The 13,774-nt window shown below is 37.2% G+C and overlaps 1 pseudogene; it reads left to right on the top strand.

Annotated features, from left to right (window-relative positions):
* Nucleotides 1–4,170: 4,170 nt before the first annotated feature.
* LOC104871253 lies at nt 4,171–5,324 on the top strand (annotated as a pseudogene).
* The last annotated feature ends 8,450 nt before the right edge of the window (nt 5,325–13,774 follow it).

Genomic DNA, 13,774 nt, shown 5'->3' with positions numbered 1-13,774 from the left:
TGAACCATTTGAGAGTTGGTTGTAGCCATCATGACACTTAACTACTAATATTTTTGGTGTGTGTCTCTTAAGAACAAGACCATTTTTCTATATGACCATAAGATAATTATTCCATTTAGGAATAAAGTACAATAGGTAATATCCAATCTGTGTCTAAATTTCCCCAGCATCCCAGCAAGAGCCTTGTAACTCTCCAACTTTAAAGGAATTAAAACACATTTTCCAGGTTTGACATATATGCCTTCTCCATTTTTTTCTACCAAATCATCAAAAACAGCTAGAATTCCTATTAACATTTTTATGCCTGTAATTTCTTTGGTGAAATTTGCACATGTCCCATTCAGATAGGTTGGGGATAGAACAGAAATAACCAGAGCTGGCAGAAAAGGGTCTGATAGATACTGCTTGCCTTTTGAAGCAACTATTTGGAGGGAAAAGCACCTGTTCTGTTCTTGGGATGCTGGTCTATTTCTTTTGACCTCACATTTTCATCTTGTCCTCTCTCAGTCTTTATATGTGATACGTTTCTTACGGTGCTTGTCTTTCAGATGTTACTATTAAATCATACAAACAGCTTGCTCTCATAATTCTTTTCTTAAAAATAGATTTTATTTTTAAAACATTTTTTAATTTGCAGAAAAGTTGAGAACATTGTAAAATACCCACATATCTCCCTAATTCCCCAATCCCCCACAGTTTCTCCTATTATTAATACTTTACATTAGTGTGGTAATGAACCGATATTTATACTCCATTGTTAGCTAAAGTTTATGCTTTATTCAGATTCAGACCTAATGTCTTTTTTCTGCTCCAAGATCCCATCCAGGATACCAAATTACATTTAGTTGTCTTTCTCCTCAGGCTCCTTAAATTCTGATAGTTTTTCAGATTTTTGTTTTTAATGTCTTTGAATTTTTGCTCTCATAGGTCATTAAATAATTCAATCTGTGTATATTATTTGACAGAACATCCCAGTAAATATTACTTTGAAATATTATCTCTAGTGAAAATCAAATCCTGTTTGAGATAGTTTGGTGTTAAGATTGATGAAATTAGCTTTGAAACTTTGAGCTGCCTTGATTGTGTATAGGACATGTCATAACTATTATTGGTTATATATGTAATACAGAGTTTGTAACATTCATTGGTGAAATGATTTTACTTAGGTGGATTGAATCAATGAAGTTCAAGGCAAAAAGACCAATTGAGAGGGCAGAACCAATCAGAAGGCGCCTTTCCATGTGGAACTTTTTGGTTTTAAAGGTCCCACATGCAGCAGGTAATCTATCCTTTTTTCTTTGAGATAAAGTATCTTGAGATAATTTGGCTGATGAATTATATTATTCTTTAGGAAACAGGTAGTTCCTTTCTGCTTTTTTGTTTTATTTTTTAAAAAAGTTTAAGCATAGTTTACATATAGTAATTAATATAGCTCATAAATGCACTGTTTAAAAGTTTTGGCAAATGCATATAGCTATGTGACCAACACCTCTAGACACAGACATGTTCATCATTGTAGAAAGTTATTTCATGCCCTTTCCAAGTAAATGCCTGCCTTCAGTTCCAGAGAATACACTGGTCCAATTTCTTTCACCAGAGATTGTCTTTGCTAGTATAAAACTTCATATTAGTGAATGCATACATTTAATATACTCTCTTTTACCTGGTTTTCTTAGTTTAGCATAAGGTTTTTGAGATTCATTCATGTTTGCAAGTTCAAAGTTTCTTTTTACTGCTGAGTAGTATTTTTTGTTTTATATTAACAAACTATAAATTTTTATCCATTTTAATATTGATGAATTTTTTTCTGATTGGTAGTGATTAATAATTATGAGCATTTTTGTAGAGGTTTTTTTTTAAGAACCTATTTTCTACTATCTTGGGTATAAAATTGCTGGGACGTATGGTTGATGTATATTTAATGTAATAAAAAAAGTCAAACCATTTTCCAGAGTGATTGTACCATTTTAGTAGGTATCTCTTGCTGTGTAAAATATTACTACAAACAGCTAAAACAATACATATTTATTATCTCATAGTTTTTATGGATCTGAGCATAGCTTAGTAGATCTTTTGCAAGGTTACAATCAAAGTTTCAGCCAATACTGAGTTTTTATATGGTAGCTCACCTGGGAAAGGATCCACTTCCAAACTCCTGTGGTTGTTGACAGAATTCATATCCTTGGTTGTACAACCCAGGGAATCAATTTCTTGCTGGATAATCAATTTGTTGTTGTTTTTAGTTCCTAGAGACTGTCTACAGTTCAAATAAAGTAACTGTGTTGTAGAAGTGATTGCCTTACTTCAAAAACCTCAGGGCTATGCTTCGTACTGAGACTTGCCATATAACACTTACATGTACCACATATACTTCTGGCACCATTTGATCTGTGGGATTATATAGTTCAAGTGGCAGAGAAGCTTGCACTGAAGCCTAAATCTGATCACAGAAAGTCTTTGGTTTTGGTACCTATTTGCAACTGAAAACTTCCTAAGTCATCTGATAAATGAGTTGGAATTGTATTCCCAAAGATAGTGTATGCTGTCCTCAAAATCCAAAGAGTGCCACTAAATGATGTGTATCTTTTTTAGTGGTGTGACAACAGAGGTTCAACAATTTGTCCTTATGTTAAAGATGCTGTTCCCAATGTACACAGAGCATCGGATCCTGAAAACTTCATCAGTGGGCCAGGGATTTAGCTCAGCGGTGCCGCAGCCTGCCTCCTAAGTGCAAGGTCCTGAGTTCGATCCCTGGTACAAAAAAAACAAAACAAAACAAAACAAAAAACCTTCATTGGTGCCATAAACCCTTGATTATTGCAGTTTGTCTTCCATTCTTTGATGTGCATGTATTTCACCAGGCCATACAGACTACATTACTCTAAGTGTAGTTTAGAGACCAGTATTGGTTGGTGAATAGTTGTCTACTACTAGTCCACAAAAAGATAAATTCATAAATTGAAAATTTTTGTTTGGAAATGTTTTAGCAATTTAATATTGCTGTGAGTTCCAAGCAGGTGATCATAAGAATCACTGAACAAGGTATAGATCATTTTGGTCACTGTCAAACTCAAGTGGTGATTTGCATGTACACCAAGGTATATACTGCTCAAGTTTAGCGATTTCCAAGAGAAATGCTCTAAGACAATTTGTGAGAGAAAAAGAGAAAAAACTAGTCTGATACCACACGTCTGCAAAGCATTGATATACTGCACTTATCCTTTTGTGCTCACAAGAACAGGGGGAAGAAGAGTTCAGATAGCTCTGCAGAAAGTAATTGTGTACTTCTATTGTTCACCTATAAAGGCAAACTGCTTTTGATTCTTCCTACTGATGATAATGAAAACTTGCATTCATCAAATTACCAACTGCTTACAAAATGCTAAAGCATTTGTGTTGATCTGCTCAAGGAAGATACCACTTACTGCCTGTACATAGGAAGATACTACATGCTACATGGCAGTTTCTTTTAAGTATGCAGTTATGTACCTTCACGTGTCATGATTTTATTTTTGCAGGTGTCAGACAGAAGAATCAAATGCAAACTAAAACCTATTTATCTTCTGAATATTTAACAGTGCTATAAGTTTTCACAGTTCTTCCTAAGGTGCTGTCTTGCTTCTGATTTACTAATTTGGATGGAGATAATAGTGGCATATGCAGAGGCCTCTACCTGGCCCAGTTACATAATGGATATTACTCCACAGGTCAAGGAAATAATGTGAGAGTTCTATCAGACAAAATGACCTATCTTTATTATACAGTCAGTGATTTAACTATACATATTCATGGGCCCATTGCAGCCACTGTAAGAGTGGAGTCAAACCTCCACTGGTCCTCCTTTTAACTGGGGAATCATGATGTATCTATCTTGGGCCTGGGATTTAACTCAGTGGTTCCGCGGCCTGCCTTGCAAGTGCAAGGGCCTGAGTTCAATTCGGGTACCAAAACAAAAACCAAAACCAAAACCCTGTATCTAAACATTTCTTTTATTCATTTATTTATTTATTTTTGTACTGGGGATCCACCTAGGGACCTCACACCTGAGAGGCAGGCAGCAGAGCCACTGAGCTAACCTCTGGCCCATCTAAGCATTTCTTTATACTCTGGGTATTCCCTTTCCCCAGTGCGTTTTGTTTTTCTGGCAAATTGTCAGAAGTTATTTCCAAGATGCCACCTTTCAGAAATAGGCATTTCACGGTTGCCAGGCAAGAGAAAACTCGTGCAGAGCTGGAGCTGGAGGTGATGCTTCTGCCAGGCAAGCATGGGTAGATTAGAATTGCCTCCTAACAGCTTGTAGGAGCCAATTATGTACATTTCTTCTGAACTCTGTGTTTAGTGACATTTTGTTGGTAGCTTTAAATTGACCGAAGTATGGGCGACTCCTCTGCGGGCAGCGTTTGCTCCTGGCCCCGGTGCCCTAGAGCCTGGCCTCGCTGGGGCTGGAGAGGGAGGGCCCGGGCGGGCCGGCCACGTCGGAGGGGACCCGCGGTCTGCAGCGCTGGGGCGCCAGGTTTAAGAGAGGCGCCGACTTCGACTCTTGGAGCCAGCTGGTGGAGGTGATAGATGAGTATCAGATACTAGCAAGATATCTACAAGTTCAACACAATGATTCTGAATTCACAGGACAAAAGAACCCCGTAGGCAAAATTGCAGCAGGCTTAGAATAGCAGAGTGCAGCTTTACAGTTCAAGAATTTAAACTGGAGGATCTGAGAAGCTAGAACCAATCCTAAAGGATATTCTTACGTATAATAAAGAATTCCCGTGTGATATTCGGCCTGTCCCATGAAGAAGAATTTTAGCACCTGGTGAAGAAGAGAATTTGGAATTTGAAGAAGATGAAGAAGAGAGTTGGTGCTGGAGCAGGGTCTCCGGATTCCTTTCCTGCTCGAGTCCCGGGTGCTTTATTACCGAGGTTGCCGTCAGAGCCAGGCATGACATTATTCACCATCAGAATCGAGAAAACAGAGCTGAAAGAAGACGGGCGGTGCATCGGTCCCTATGTTACAGTCAGCGTAGAGGATCTGAACGGCATAGATTGAACGCCTGTGCAAGACACTCCTCCGGTGGCTTCAAGAAAAGGAAGACACCTATGCTCATTTCAGCGTGGACATCGGGCTCCAGAAGCACATGGAGAAGTTGACCAAAGGTGCAGCTATCTTCTTTGAATTCAAACACTACAAGCCTAGGAAGAGGTTCACCACTTTCTCACACCACTTCCCCCTGAAAACCGGTTGTTACATTTTTTTCAAGCACATTGCAAAAGGAAACTTTGAGGGATTCCACATTCTCAAGCTTGTACATTCAAATGATCCATCCTAGGTCTTAGTGTAATATTCTGATTCCTTTTCAGGGAACTGATGATTAATTAGGAGAACCTGCAAGTCTATGCATTTAGTTTTCTTTTCAATTCTTCTGCCCTTCCAATCAAAGACATGCCTGCTTTTTAGCATAGTTTGCTTTTGGCTACAGAAAATCACAGTGTTACTAAAAATTGCCAGTAGAGGTCCCTCTGGCTCTCACAGTGTCCTTAGAGTGACAGATGACTGCCGTGAAGAATCATTTACTTTTGCAAGGTGCACAATTCCATCAGTAGAATTCAACTCACTTCATAATTCTTAAATTATTCCTATACTGTACAAATATCATGGCCACCACCTTCTACAGTACTCAAAATAATAAATGAACTTTGCACTGCAAGAAACTTTAAAAAGAAGAGAGAAATTAAGCCCAAAGTTCGCAGAAAAAGAAGGAAATAACAAAGATTGGAGAAAAAAATAAATAATAGAGTACATATAATAGAAAAAAATCCAGAGTTGCTTTTCAAAAATAAAAACAAAATTGATAAGTCTTTAGATAGATTAAGAAAAAAACTGCAATAAATGAAATTAGAAATGAAGCAAAAGATATAAATGATGGCACAAAAGTAAAATAGAATTGTCATGGTCAAATGTAGTCCTCTCAGAACTAGTTGTGATAAAATCTGACATAAAAATTCGTAAGACTAGTAAGTGAAAAGGTACAGAAATGCACCTATTGAAGGGTGATCATTATAGCCTGGAAGACAGGAAACAACTGGAGATCATCATGAAAGTGAAATAAGTCAGACACTGAAAGTTACATATCACATGATTTCTCTTATAGGATACAATGAAAATAAAATATAATAAGTGGATAAGATAAAGGAAAGATGACAGACTTTTGGAGATGGAAAAGAGGACTAAGGGGAGGGAGGAAATAAAGGATTAAAAGTAATCACAATGTGCTATATGCAGGTACCAATTCTCCAAAACAAACATCACTGTTGGGTAAAAACACAGACAGTAGACACAAGGAGATGTTACTCCTGTTCTGATAAAAGACAAAGTGAGTATAATTCTCAAACAGAAAGCAGAAATTGCTGTGTGAGCCTTAGAGATTTGATGACAGAGATAAATTGCAGATATTATGTCAATAACTGAAACAATTTTAATACTTTTGCAATACCCATTGCCTTGGAAAGATGCTAGAGTGAACAGGAGTTCCTCGTATGAATATTTCAATGGACTTGAAAAAGTACTATCATGATTCCCATCACTTCCCTTTACCAGAAAAAGCAACTCTGGATTTTTTTCTATTATATGTACTCTATTATTTATTTTTTTCTCCAATCTTTGTTATTCATGCTCCTCTTCAAGAATATTGAGCTACAACTTTCCAAGAATACTGAACTATTCCTCTCCCTTTCCCCTTTTTGATGTAAAAACTGCAATGCTGATAACTCATTGGAACACTCAATTTCAAAATTGAACTTCTGTATTTCAATTTACAAATCTAGTCTACACTTAATAAAATTGCATCTGCTTTTATTAAAAGATTGATTATATTGCCTAATTATATTGTAGTTTAGTTTGTGTATGTATACTCTGTGATGTTTGCATAATGGCAAATTTTCCTAATAAGATCTTTTCAGAACCATTTTCCCATCATTAAGCAACATATAAAAAAAACTAGCTACTTCTTAGTATCAAGCCCAGGTATTTGTAGAGTGTCATGGAAGTATAGTTTGAGAGATCATATGAGCATTTGTGTTTCAGGATAGTCTTTCTGGATAGAAGAAGGGAGAGGAATTTATTTGTATGGTCCCTCTCTATTGATTAAGGGGGTCCATGGCCATTAACACTGATCCACATCTAGCCTGCTCATACATTACAGCCTATGGTTAGGTGACATTTCATCTTTCCTGAGGTGGGAGGTAAGCTGTATATGACTTGGGGATTTGGGTGGGGAGCTATTGGAATGTGCTGATGTGAAGTCTATTGCTTTAGTGGTGGCTGGGGAGAGCCCGTGCAGAGTTGGTTGCTGGAGGAAATAAACCTCCAGTGGCCCTGAAGTCATGTTAGCCTTGTAGGTTGCACATATAAGTGCTTAAAGAATCTAATAAAATGCTCTTCTTGAATTTTAGTTTTCAGTATTTTTTTCCATGTAGAATTCTTCCAATAAATTATCATTTTTTGCTTAAATTAGCCAGAGCCTCTTTTTGTTTTATGAAGCTAATGAAACACTTTCAAGCAATATGGTACACCCTTTCTAATGCTCCAAACACTGCTTTGTACATGTTTGGTATTTACTAAGTGCTTGATGAACTGCAGAATCTTTTCTAGGAACTATATCATTCATCTGTTTCCATAATAACAAACTGTCCCCAAGATGAATTACTAAGAGCAAAAGTGATCAACTTATTGACCAAATAGTTCTGCTGGTCTCCCCTGGTAGATCAGTGGGGTCTAAACTCAGTTGAGATGTTAAATCTCTTTCTTCACATAGTCTGTCATCTTGATAGGGACTAACTCTTGCTTCTTGCATAGCACCTGGGTTCCATGAACCTACAAGCTCTTATCAAGGTACTGCTTGATAGTTGCTGAGATCCCATTGACCAAACGTGCCATGAGGTCAATTTCAGCATAACAATGGGAGGGAATTACACCAGGCCGTGAAGGTCGTGGACATAATTCACTGGAGGCCACCAGTATAACATTCTATCTTGAGGAACATCTGTTTCAGTGTGTCCAATTGATGGGTATTTACTTTGCTACTTATGGCAGAGACTTGTGGTTTCCCCTCAGCAGTTCTCCCTTATGTCTACATTAATCGAATCATGGCCTCTTATAAATTTTTTTCTCTGCATCGCATAGAAAGATAGAGCTTTGGGTCCAAATTTTGACCAATGGGATGTAAGTAAAAGTATATTGTTACAATTTTCAGGAACTCCACTTAAATAAGAACTGACATGAAGCCTGGCCTTTTCTTCAGTGCCTCCCTCATTCTGAATGTGGCTTTTGGTTGCCTTCTTAGACTTTGAGCACAGGACAGGAATGACAGTTTTAGACTGAAGGTGCATGTGTCCCTGAGGACTTTGTTGACCAGAACTTTCACTCATCCTGGAATTCTCACCTCTAGATTTTTACCTGATATAAAAATAACCTTCTATTTCTTTTAACTCATTGTTATTTGCATTCTTTTTTTTGGCGGGTAACATAATTCTGGTTGATTGTCATACTATTACAATATATCTCCATGGTCTTCAGACCATGCTTCATAGTATGTGCTTTCTTAGTTTTCATTTACTTTACCAAAAAAATGATCGGTCTCAAGCTGATAGATTGCTACAACAGAAGCCAGTGGAACAAAGCTACTATAGAATTTCTTCTCATGGTGCAATATCTTGGTTCCTTGGCTTAACTTGAATAATCTAATAGTTTGCAGCTTTGGTTACCCCCCTGGCCTTTACCACTGTGAGGGAGAGCTGGGCCTACAATGAAGGCCTTGCAAACATTATAAGGAAGGCTTTAATTTTTGTCTTTTTTATAAGGCAATCAGTTATCTTTACACCTCTGTACCCCTAAGATATGAGCTATAGCCTATATGATAACCATATTTGTTTAAATATTTAATTTCATCATCTGTTTTGAGAAACATCTAACCTCTTTATCAGAGGAGAGCTTACCATCTTCCCAACATTCCTGTCCCAGGTGTAATGGGCTAAATAGTATTCCCCCCAATTCGTAATGCTGAAATCCTAACTCCCAATACTTCAGAATGTGACTGTATTTGGAAATAAGTTCTTCAAGGATGTAATTAAATTAAAATAAGGTACTTACGGTCATTCATCTAACATATATTTGCTAAGGTTCTCCATGAACCAGGAACAGGCTAGGCTTGTAGATACACTCGTAACAGAAAAAATGTAGACCTACTCTCACTGACTGGCTGGCTTTGTGGGCACATAAGTCATGAAGTCATAAATGGCTTTGGCCGTTTTGATGTCATCATCTTGATATTATTAATAATTTTTCTTTTAGTACCAGGGATGAAACTCAGGACCTTGCACTTGTGAGGCAGGCATGGTGCTGTGGAGCTAAATCCCTGGCCCAATAATTTTTCAACTAGAAGCCCTGCACTTTGATTTTGCTCTGGCCCTGCAAATAACGTAATTGGAGCACCTTATGGAAATCAGAGGTTAGAAGGAGACTGAATCACACTCTCTACTGAGGAGTATGAGTCAGTGGCATGGAGAGAAGGTTAGTGTTGCAGAAGCGGTGAGCATAGATAAAGAAGAATAATGCTCACAGTGGTGAGGAGAAGGGGCCGACTGGCTGGAGAAGGCAAGATACATGTGAGTCGACATCAAGGACTTTTTCTGTTGTTATTTTCTTTACCTTTTTTCTCTAAACTCGTCGTTAACCCTGAGTAATTCAGATAAACCAAGCAGGTCTCTGTTTTCTTAAACCTGAGTCTGCAAAGTATACACGTGTGAAGTAATTTAAATAATGGGATTGAAACTGAGCAAAAAAGAGAAATGAAGACCTTTGAAGACCAGTGTTTCTCACATTACCTGTGGAACTTTTCATTCTTTTAAATTCCCCATTTGTCATGAACCCATAATTTTGGAATGTAAAATAAAAACAAATTGCTAGAAAAATGAATGAAAAGAGATAAAAAGACACATTGAATACAAGCTCAAAATTTTCAGATTAAACAAAAATCATATTACATTCCATAAATATTGTCAGGACAAATGTAATATAAAATGAAAGACAAAATTACAAAAATGCATGTTGTTTACTGAACATGTCCATATAAATAATGAATATAGAGAACTGTTATTACACTTCTAATTTTTTGTCACTTCACAGCCATAACAACTAATACAAAGTTGTAAATAAAACAGCAATTTCTCATATTAAAAACTATACAAATAGCACGGATATTATTTTAAAATTTTTGATGCAAAAAATGAGTACATTCCTTGCTACTTAAATTATCTGATCTAGATTGGTTGGATTGGTGACATGATTCTTGCTGGAGATAATGTACAACTAAACTGTTTTATGTTTTATTTTAATAACACTAATACTAGAGAAAATGTCTCTCACAGATAGGCTGGAAATGGAAGAAATGTAAAGGAATTTCAGTAAGATCAGGATATTTGCTTTTACCTTTCATCCATAGTGAAAAATGATTTTTATTTTTTTAAAAAATCAACTTCAATCAGAACCAGTCTTTAAAATATTCTTCAGGGCTGGGGATTTAGCTCAGTGATTCTGCTGCCTACCTCGCAAGCAGAAAGTCCTGAGTTCGATCCCTGGTACAAAAAAAGAAAGAAAAAAATTGTCCAAAAATCCCAGTACTTGGGAGGCTGAGGCAGGAAGATCTTTGTGAGTTTGAAGCCAGTGTGGGCTACATAGTGAGTTCAGGGACAGCCTGAATTACACAGCAGGATCCTGCCTCAAAAATAAATTACAATAAATAAATAAAATAGAAGTGGTTAAGATGGCAACTTTTATGTAAAAAGAAAATGAGCTTCTGCTTTGAGAAAAATTGTCCTATAAAGTTACAGTTACATTTAAATTATCTTTTAAAGAGAGAGAGAGAAAAAAGCAATGAATCCACATTTACTCTCTTAACCTCTGACTGGCTACATCTAACTTGTGTCCAACTTCAGCTGATAGTTTTTCATAAAGACTCCATTGGGTCTGAAGCCTAGAAAGACGGGCTTAGTCTTGGGGCAACAAGACATCTCAAATGCCCAGGTGCACATATAAGTATAATATAAGTTCTGAGAGCAAGTAGGCTTGCACCAGATGTGGGATGCACCCCACCCCTCAATACAAGGGCAAAACCATTTGCCAACTTCAAGCTGGCTCTACAATTTGCTTTGTCTTGGCATTGGACAGCAGGGACAGCTGACTCTGGACAAGGACAATGGCCAGGAAGAGAAGGGAGCAACCAGACCTTGTGACTGCTGACCCTAAGTCTAACAGTCCATTTGAATCCCTGCCCCATAGCCTACAACTGGCGGGGACCAGAGAACTGATCAAATTTCCCATCTACCAATGGGAGCAAGGATACCTTGGTTTAGATGGTAACCACAGTTCCCAAAGTTGCAGATACTAGAATGAAATTGTTCATTCAAAAACACATGCTGGATATTGTGATACACACCTATAATCCCAGCATTTGGGAAACCGAAACAGCAGGATTGCCATCAGTTCAAGGCCAATCTGAGCTACAAGTTCAAGGCCAGTGTGAATTACATAGTGAGACCCCATCTCAAAAAAACAAACACAACAAAAACCACAGAGGCTTTTTTTTTTAAACTCAATCTTTTAAAAATTTTAACAATTTTTAAATTATTTCTATGTTTCCTCCATCATTTTTTTGGCGGGGGGGTTGTTTGTTTTTGGTTTTTCGAGACAGGGTCTCATTATGTAGTTGAGACTGACTGGAACTCACTGTGTAGCCCAGGCTGGTCTCAAACTCACAGCGATCCTCCTGCCTCAGCCTCCTAAGTGCTGGGATTACAGGCATGCGCCACCACACCTGGCTCAGGGGGGATTGCAGTTTTTATCTCCATTTGTCATCCTCTTTTATTTTCTTCTCTCCCTTTTCTCTTTTCCCCTTTCAACATTCTCTCTGTATTATCTCTTTTATTTCCTGTATTTTGCTCCCTGGTTATTCTTCTTCCTTTTTTGTTCATTGGTTCCTGAAACTTGTCTGTAATAGTATTGATTTCCTTATAGTCCTTAATAGCTCTCCCTCTCTCATTTTTTTCTCTCTGCCTTCTCATATGCCATTGATTAATTTATTGAATTTTACTTTTTTCATTGTCTGGTTCCCCATTTCCTCTACCTTGACTAGTACAATTACTAAACTGTATGTACCTCTAGATAGCTACTCAAAGTTACACTATTGCTGTTGAATACTGTTAGTAAAGCTAAAGTTGCTCCATTTAAAACATATTATTGTAAGTCAATAGTAGGTCAATGCTTTGTTTGTCTAGTGTTCATACTATAATTATAGATACCTTTTCTATGGTTATGGTTGGCCTTTTGTTCGTAGGGGTTTGTCAATACTCAATTTGTATTTGACACTATAATTGATGCCAATTTTATTACTATAACAAGGTGACATATCTGTTATTATAACTGATTTCTTGGGATGCCAGTAACTGGATTACCTTGGGGTCATTAACAATACTGTGGTCCCTTCCTGGAGAACTGGGTATTGGACCAAAGACTCTGCAACCTCTCATTCCAAGTAAACAAAGGTGGTTGGATCCTTGTACAGAGGCGAAAGCCTATAGTTAGCTATACCCAGAAGACACTACTGAAATGTAGACATCAATTACAGATGTCTCCATAGTAAAAACAAAATGTTCCACTATAATCAACTTGCAAGCTTTAGCAGAAAAAACTGAAAAGGAGAAGACATGGAAAGAATGAGAAGACAAGCAAAGAAAATGCATCCCCAAACTCCCAACTCCCCCAAAGTTGGTCCACGGGGCATCAAAGAGGAGAAACCAAAAACCACACACCTGACTTATTTCAAATGATATTGGGGAGATAAAAAAGCAGAACAATAAGGCATTTGAGAAGCTCGCTGAAGATTTAAGTAATAAGCTATTGGGCCAAACAAACAAAATGATCAGTGAGTTTACAGGAGGCAAAAAGATGCAGAACATGAATGACCAGTACAGAAAAGAATTAGAAATAGAAATAAAATAGAAAGCTAAGACATTAAAAATTCTAACAGAATATAGGCAGCAGAAATGACCAGTGTGAGGACAGAGTGTCAGAACTAGCAGACAGGGCTGCTGGTGGTGGCTAATTAATGACAGATACTTTAAAAACAAGAAAGAAAATGAAATATAGATCCAACAGCTCTTAGATGATGCAAAGTCTAATCTAAGATTAATTGGAATTGGTGAAAAATCAGAAGACTGTAACAATGGCATAAAATAACTGTTTACAGAACTAATAGCAGCTAACTTTCTGCATAAAGGGAAAGAATTCAACATATAGATAAATGAGGCAAGTAGAACCCTAAATAATCATAATCAGAAAAGAACCTCTTCATAATGCATCATAGTCAAAATCCCATAAATCTAACAGAAGAACAGAATCCTAAAAGCGGTTAAGGAAAAGCAACAAATCATTCATAAAGTTAAACCCATTACAATTACAAGAGACTTCTCAACACAATCTTAAAGGTCAGGAGACCTTGGAGTGAAGTCTTTCAAACCCTAAAAGAAAACACTTTCCAACACAAGCTGATGTATTCTGCAAAAATACCTATTAATAATGGAGAAATGAGATATTCTTATGATAAAGGGCACCTAAAGAAATTCATGGCCACTATATTAATTAGTGCTTACAAGAGCTTGCAGGGTTAGGGCGGCAAGCTCTTCAAAAGATTGCACATGCTCTAAATCAGATTTAATGCAGGACACA

Source organism: Fukomys damarensis, unplaced genomic scaffold, assembly GCF_012274545.1.
Source record: "Fukomys damarensis isolate Sample0158 unplaced genomic scaffold, DMR_v1.0_HiC HiC_scaffold_38, whole genome shotgun sequence".
NCBI lineage: Eukaryota > Metazoa > Chordata > Mammalia > Rodentia > Bathyergidae > Fukomys > Fukomys damarensis.
Note: the sequence above shows the minus strand (reverse complement) of the source record. Positions and strands in the feature narration are given on the sequence as shown.